Here is a 7,500-nt window from a genome sequence, read left to right as displayed (position 1 = left end):
AAATATTACAAAGCACACTATTATGTGTGACCCTATTAAAGGATTTGATCACCTTTTTAGGAGTGACCTGGTTAGAGGAATTGTTATGCCTAAAATATTAGGGCAAAAATATAATTTTTTTCTTAAAAGTAAATTAATCCACTATGTTATTACAAACTACACTGAATACGTCCTAGAAATTTGACAACGGATTAAAAGTGAGTTTTTGGTTATTTTCAATAAGATGCAGAGCTAACATTCCAACCATTCTGTACTGGTTTGGTACACTCAAATCAAGGCATTATAAGAACACTGAGTTTGGATTGACTAAATCCTAATTGTTGACTAAGTCAACCATAAATTGGCCATTCTATAAGTCACATTATAAAAATTCATAAACTTTCTTAAGTTTTATTAGGTTATCAAGTTATCTCCTATTTATTTGGTGTGTCGATTTGATCTCTTAGGTAAACTAGTTTCATCATTATAGAAAGTTTGTCTAATTACCTTAATACTTTGTTTCCATTATGAAAATAAAATTTTAAACTAATTAAAATCATTAAATATTTATTTTTTGATTTATTCAATTCTTTCATTTCATCCCTCAATCATATTCTTCACCTCAATCATGAAATCAAACTATGGTTCCTTCAATATCCCTTCATTCCTATAACCCTTGCAACTAAATTAAATAAAATTTTAAGTAATTGTATATAAACATTAAAGTGAAATATTTAATTACTTGTCAAATAGTATAATATAATTTCATATTTTAAATAAACACTTAATGTCAATCCAACCCTTAACTCTAGTTATCTATCATAATTTTCTACTTGCAACTGTAATCCATCTCATCCTTAACCTAATAGACTATTGTTCTTAGTTATTTATTTGGCACCATTAAATCTATTAAACTATAGAAATTAAATTTTCAACATCATTAAACTATTTGAATTTAAAAGCTAAGCCTTAGATATTAACACCTAACTAACCTCTAAACTCTAATACTAAGTCTAACCATTTACCCTTTTTAAAACACAAGACATAAATACAATTTATCAAAATTAATTTAAGACAAAACATTTAAATCAAAATTAAATTAAACTACAAATTATAAAATTACATCTAAAATTGATTTAACTAATTCCTACTCACTTTATAGATTTAATGTACTAATATTAAGTTACACTACATTCAAACTAAACTAACTAACATCTAACTAACCCTTACTAACTCCTTCCCCTTACCTTAGACATGGGTGGTCCCGAATGCCTTTTCACATGATCCCATGCCTATAATTTGCAGCCCAAGGTGTAGACTTGGTCTCGTCTAAGGTGGGTACATATGGCATCATGAAATGGGTATATTTCTAAAGTTTAAAGTTTCCTTTTGTGTTTCATTGGAGGAAGGAAATTTGCATCCCATTTCAAGAGGACCTTTCAAATGATACATATGGTTTCACGCGTGGGAGATAAAAGAGGAACTGTTGGTGAGTAAAGGTAAAAGATTTATTATAGGTTTTAGACAAGAAAGTTCTAAGCTTATCTACGCCATAATTTTTGCCAAATAAATTTTTCATGTCTAATCTGATATAGGGGCATGTAAGGAGACTTTTGTAGACCCTTGACGCCATTTGAATGCCATCTTGGAGGGAAGGGATTTGAGAGTTATGTTTTAAAGTTTTCTAGGTGAACTTAGGATAAGGTAAGGTGTAGATAGTTTTATTTTAATTGATTTTAATTTTAATTTTTTTTTTTTTTCTTATTTTAATTTTTTTTAAAGGAATCATATAGGAATATTCTATGTTACTAAAGAGAATTAAAACTTTTTCCATACAAAATCCAAATAGCATTTTTGCTCTAAAATATATGAAATTTTAAGGTTTCTTTTCTCATCTAGGTTTTAGGTTTCTCATAGAAATTTTAACTTGGAAAAGTATAATAATGTGTAGTTCATTGTCTTGGATGGATTATAGGAATGGTTTTTGATGTTATATTTTGCATTCAACTTAGGAGTAATTTTAAATAGTTACTAAACAATGCAATATAGGGTAACATTCCTTTGAATCAAATTTCATCTAACACATAGCCATAATCAAATTGAATAACTTTATACAATATCAATATCTATAACACGACTAATTATTTTGCATTTAGAATTGAATTTTCAAGGGCATAAGAAGTGAATTTTGAAATAACTACATTTATGCATTCACCCTATACAAATCAATTACAAGAGATCTACAATAAATTCTATTTTAACATGTTCTCATTTCTACTATCAAAATTTATGCATCAAGATTGTAGAAGTTGATGAAAGCCAACTTCATAGCTCACCAAGATGACCTAAATGCAAATAACCTGTTGAAGGGAAACCAAAGAAGAAAGAAGTAGAGATTGGAAAAACTAAATGAACTGAGAGAGAAGATATTGCAAACAAAAAAAGATGTATTGCTATACAATATGCCTTGAAAATGAGTTAAAATACAATAGGAGAGCCTAAATATAGAGGCCTCAAGGAGCCTTCTAGAACAAGCTAGAAGGTGCTAGGAGGTAAGGTTGACAACTAAGCATACGACAATAAAAGGTGGAATATCCTTAATCAAGGTGAGGAGATAAGTATGACTTAGATAGGAACAAACTCCCATGTTGTCAACAACTCCTAGACTAGAACTATTAAATAAATTCATTAAACCTAAGTAAACTTAAGTAAGTGTAAATAATAATAATTTACTCTAATACCACCCCTTAAGTGCAACTTAGGGGAATGCACTTAAGCTTACGATAGCTGAGATGAAATGTAGAATGGGTCCTGACAATGAGACCATGTTAGGTACCCATGTACAATGCAAAGAAATGCAATTTTTGAAAATAGGGAAAGAGAGAAAGCCACATGAGAAAATCCCTCCCCCCAAAAGTGGTAAGAAAACCTAGTGAAGGACTGAAGAAGTTTCCAACTAGACGAATGTCCTAGAAAATAGGAACAAGAGAAGATCATGAAGAGCATCACTGAAGCATGAAGAAGCTACAAACTCTATCAAAAATAAACTACTAATTTGAAGAACCTCCATAGAAAATAGAAGGCATGAACCGAGAGTGTCTATATGGTAGATGATCCATCTCACCAAAATGCATGGGTAGCCAGCCATTGTAATTGCCTAGTATATAGGATCAAATATTGAATACATAGCTCACTCTATTAGACCATTGAACCAAAGAAGCATTAGAACAACATAATAACCCCCCTTAATGCAGATGGGTGAGATAACATGCAACTAAGAAAGTGAGCCAAGATCCTCTACAAAAAGAACCAAGAATAGCGAGAGAGAGAGAGAGAGAGAGAGAGAGAGAGAGAGAGAGAGAGAGAGAGAGAGAGAGAGAGAGAGAGAGAGAGAGAGAGAGGTATAAACACCTATAAAGTCATGTGTCACTAACACATTCATGGGGCTAATTTCATGGAAGGGAAACTCATTGAAAAAGGAAGAGGGTACAAAAATGGCAACAACTAACCCCCCATGGTGCTTTATAAAATAGTGTGAGTACAACTATCTTAAAACAACGTTCATGATCTTGAAATGCAAGAGTGGCACTTTATCTCAGTGGATTTGCATAAAGATTTTTATAAATGATAACTATAATGATAATAAAGGGAAAAAAGATAATAAAAAAGATAGTACAATGCAAAACAAAATATCCCATGCTATGAAAATGATCCTCAGACCTAGAACCACCAAGATATAAACCATAGAGAAAAAATGCTAAAAACATGATAGAAAGAGCATGGGGTAGAATCTGAAGGAAATGATAGCATTACTAAAAAGTAGACCAAACCAGCTTTCTAAACATATACCATTTTCAAAAATTGGTGATGGGATGCACAAGATATGCTTACTAGAGTGAAAAGTAGAACATCCAACTTTAACTAAAAAATTAGGCAACAAAACCAAAAAATACCTACACCAATGTCTCTATCTCGAAACTGTCTTTCTAGTACTTCACTTAGATCAGAAAAATACCTTCATATGCTTAAGTTATGGCCAAAAAACCATGAGTAGGTCAAAAAGGACCAGGAGTGCTTGTAGGAAGGTGCTTAAGTAGTGTTGATGTTAGCACATCACTAGCTTAAAATTGATGGCTTGAAGGCCTTCATGCCACCTGGCAATAATGTTGACCTGGTAGTACTAACATGGTAGGGGCCACATGGAAAGTGCTAAGGTGGCACCCATGCCACATGACACATAGAGAACCTACCAACTATGTGGGTAGCAGTGGAGGTGGGTGGAGGTCACAAAGCGGAGTGTTGGTGGAGAAACCCTGGTGGAGGTGATAGAAGTTGGCAGCATTGTGGGCCATGGTGGCTAGTGAGAGGCCCACTGGTGATGGCTAGGCCTTGGTGTGGCTATAGTGGCTCTACTGGCTATGGCAGTGCGTGGGCTATGTGTTGGCCACATGGTGGTGGCTGCTAGGTGAGCAACCAAATTTTTTTTTTTGAAAAAATTGTGTCCGTATGGTTTGCCAGACAAATTTTTTTGGCCTCCCAGATCAATTGTATCCAAAATGGATAAATTTTATATGGATCCTAACTATAACAGACCTTCTAAAGTTAATGATAGTGTTTATAAAGGTCCAAAGTGCTCCAAAAAAATGCTCTTCACTTGGATTGAAGAAAAAAATCACAAATAAACTACAGTTTATGTCTATGAATTGCAGCTTCAAAAGTACTTCACCTAGGAGGCAAAAAAGTGGCTTTGATACCATGTAGAAGTTGATGAAAGCCAACTTCGTAGCTTTCCAAGATCACCTACATGCAAATAACCTATTGAAAGGAAAGCAAAGAAGGAAGAGGTGGAGCTTGGAAAAACTAAACAGACTGAGAAAGAAGATATTGCAAACAAAGAAAGATGTATTGCTATACAATATGCCTTGAAAATGAGTTGAAAACACAATAGGAGAGCCCAAATATAAAGGTCACAAGGAAGCTTCTAGAACAAGCTAGAACGTGCTAGGAGATAAGGTTGACAACTAAGCATATGTCCACAAAAGGTGGAATATCCTTGATCAAGGTGAGGAGATAAGTATGACTTAGATAGGAACAAACTCCCATTTTGTCAACAACTCCTAGACTACAACTATTAAATAAATGCATTATACGTAAGTACACTTAAGTAAAAGTGTAAATAATAATCATTTACTCTAAAAAAGATCATACTTCCTCTTATACAATAACAACTACTTTAGGAAGTTTGAGATCCAATAGATCCAATATACATCCAAATTTTTCTTTTCTTTATAGCATGAACAAGATTCAATGAAATCACTACAAGGAGAAGTCTCCATAAAAATGAAATCAAGAAGACCATGACAATTTTGAATGCAATTTTTCTCCATATTAAGGTACTATCCTATAAATCTACAAATTTACATAAAGATAAGCATGCAGAGCTCACCTCCCAACCAAGGTCTCAATGTGAGGCACCACACTAAGCTTAGGAAAACCTATATTGACAAGGTGACAATTTGATACAATCATATTGACAGACTCAACAAACAAATCCCATTCAAGGTTTGCACAATAGGTTCCATATTAAACCAAGACAAGGGAGAAGGTGGATTTTTCTAGGTAGGAGATGTCAATCAAAAACACAAGTCATATGCCTCTTCTAAGGCTAGTAAATGACAATGAACTTCCATTCTTTCTCTCTTTATCTCCCCAAAATAAGAACTAGTTTGTATTGACAAGTAAGAGCTAATAACACATTATTTTCTCCTTGTCCTCATCATGAGGAGAGAACCTACATTGACCTGGAGTCCAACTAAGGCCCTCCTCCTATACATGGCTACTTCTTCCTTATTCAAGGGTGAGTAATTCCAACACACCCTTAATAGTTTTTCCAACAAAAGAAAAAGAAAAATATGAAAGAAAAGCAAATAGAAAACCCAAAGATACACATCCCTCACATGTTTCAACACAAACACAAAATACAAACATGCAAGAGCTTTACATAAGTAAACAAAGAAAAATGCATGAAGAACAAGACCATGATGAATCCTACCTTCATAAAGGTTATGGAAATGGAGTTTTGAGACAAGGTAAATCTTTCTTCCTCTTTAATTCCAAGCTTGAATCTCTCTAAATTTAGAGAATGGATGAACAACCTTTAACTCTCAAAATTGCCACTAAATAGGCTTCTAAACTCACCCACCTAAAATGATAATAACTCTAGACTTGACTTAAGCCTTCTAGGGTCTTTGCACTTGATCCTACCATCAACACAACCTTTTAAGAGAAGTGTAAACTTGGCAAACCTCAAGGAGATGTTCAATTTTTGGACTAAAGGAGAAATGAGATATTTAAGGGGTCATAAATGTTATTACAAAGTTCTAGAAGGGTGGAAAATGTTCCCAACCCATATATATACCTCTTAGGCACTTGTATTACCTTAAATTTGGCCTCTAGGATCATTTTAGGGACTATATAATTGGCTTGAAATATTTGAACTTTTAAAATCCTAAGAATGAAACATTTCCACTAAACCCTAATTAGGGTAATTAATCTGTGTTACCAACTAATTAGTCTTAGATTACTAACTTAATCAATCTTAGATTAATAGGTTACTCTACTAACCCTAATTAACATGTTGATACACATATCTGTATTATGAGTGTTAAGTGACACCATAAGACTCACTATTACATAATATTAAACACCTTACAAAATATAGAATGATACAAACATTCAGATTATGATACAAATAAAATACTAGACAATGAGGTTTGAATTACTTTATTGGATTCAACCTTAGCCTTATAGTTTTCACATAGGGTTGATTACTAATTTTCTAATAAATTCCATCATTAATTATCCTACACACTTAATCGAATATCAATAGCTTGAGAAAAATAACATGGATATATTTAAACCAAATTACATAATCACATTGATCAAAACATCAAACTTTCATTTAAATAACCCTTTCTCTTTTTGGCACACATATTTCATCATTACTAACTACATAATTACAATATTTAACATACTTATAAGTCTAAATCATTTACTATAATACATCATCATTATGCATGCTAATAAAACATCAAATAACATTCTTAAGAAATTTTAGAGTAAAGCATCACACACAATAAAATAATATAATAATGTCTAGTCCATCAAATAATGTCTCAACATATCGAGTCATAATGTGTCAAAGTGAAATGTATTAGATGTGTTATGATGGATCGGTGTGAGGTCTCACATCCTCCCACACTAGGCATGAACTTCCTCCTAGAGTTCAAAAAAAATGTATGGGTATCAAGATCTCATCTGTGTTGCATCCTCTATTGAAGTTGTGACTTCATCATAACAATCCCAGTGGGCTTTAACCTAGTCCATTTCTCAACCTTGAAGAGCTAGGATCCATCAGGCATCTTGGCTCCTGAATTAACAATTTTTTAATAACCTAATAAAAAGAATGCATACACCTAGGGGACTCTAATAAAAATGTTCAATGTACCTATTTAGATATTA

The sequence above is a fragment of the Cupressus sempervirens genome, chromosome 5, assembly GCF_028749045.1.
Source record: "Cupressus sempervirens isolate cs-2001-9-10 chromosome 5, ASM2874904v1, whole genome shotgun sequence".
Lineage (NCBI taxonomy): Eukaryota > Viridiplantae > Streptophyta > Pinopsida > Cupressales > Cupressaceae > Cupressus > Cupressus sempervirens.
Note: the sequence above shows the minus strand (reverse complement) of the source record.